This window comes from Panthera pardus, unplaced genomic scaffold (assembly GCF_024362965.1).
Source record: "Panthera pardus isolate Hobbes unplaced genomic scaffold, ASM2436296v1 HiC_scaffold_6, whole genome shotgun sequence".
Taxonomy (NCBI): Eukaryota; Metazoa; Chordata; class Mammalia; order Carnivora; family Felidae; genus Panthera; species Panthera pardus.
In genome coordinates this window covers 135,724,780-135,725,026 of record NW_026526991.1, presented here as the reverse complement: position 1 = coordinate 135,725,026, position 247 = coordinate 135,724,780, and positions in this window count along the sequence as shown.

Here is a 247-nt window from a genome sequence, read left to right as displayed (position 1 = left end):
TCTTTGCAGCCTCGGACCACTTCTGCTCCTCACCATCTGGGGGCACTGCCAGGCTCTCCCGAGAGTCTGAAACGTCTCAAAGTCGGGCTCCTGCGACTCCTCTCGGCGCTGGAGAAGGACGCCGGCCGAGGGGAGGTGCAGTGCGGTCCTCCCGCCGGAAGAGGGCGCCGCGGGGAGGCGACCCTAGGCGCAGGCGCCGGCGCGCCCCTCTCCCGGCCGCACGCGCTCCTTGACCCCGCGCCGCCGC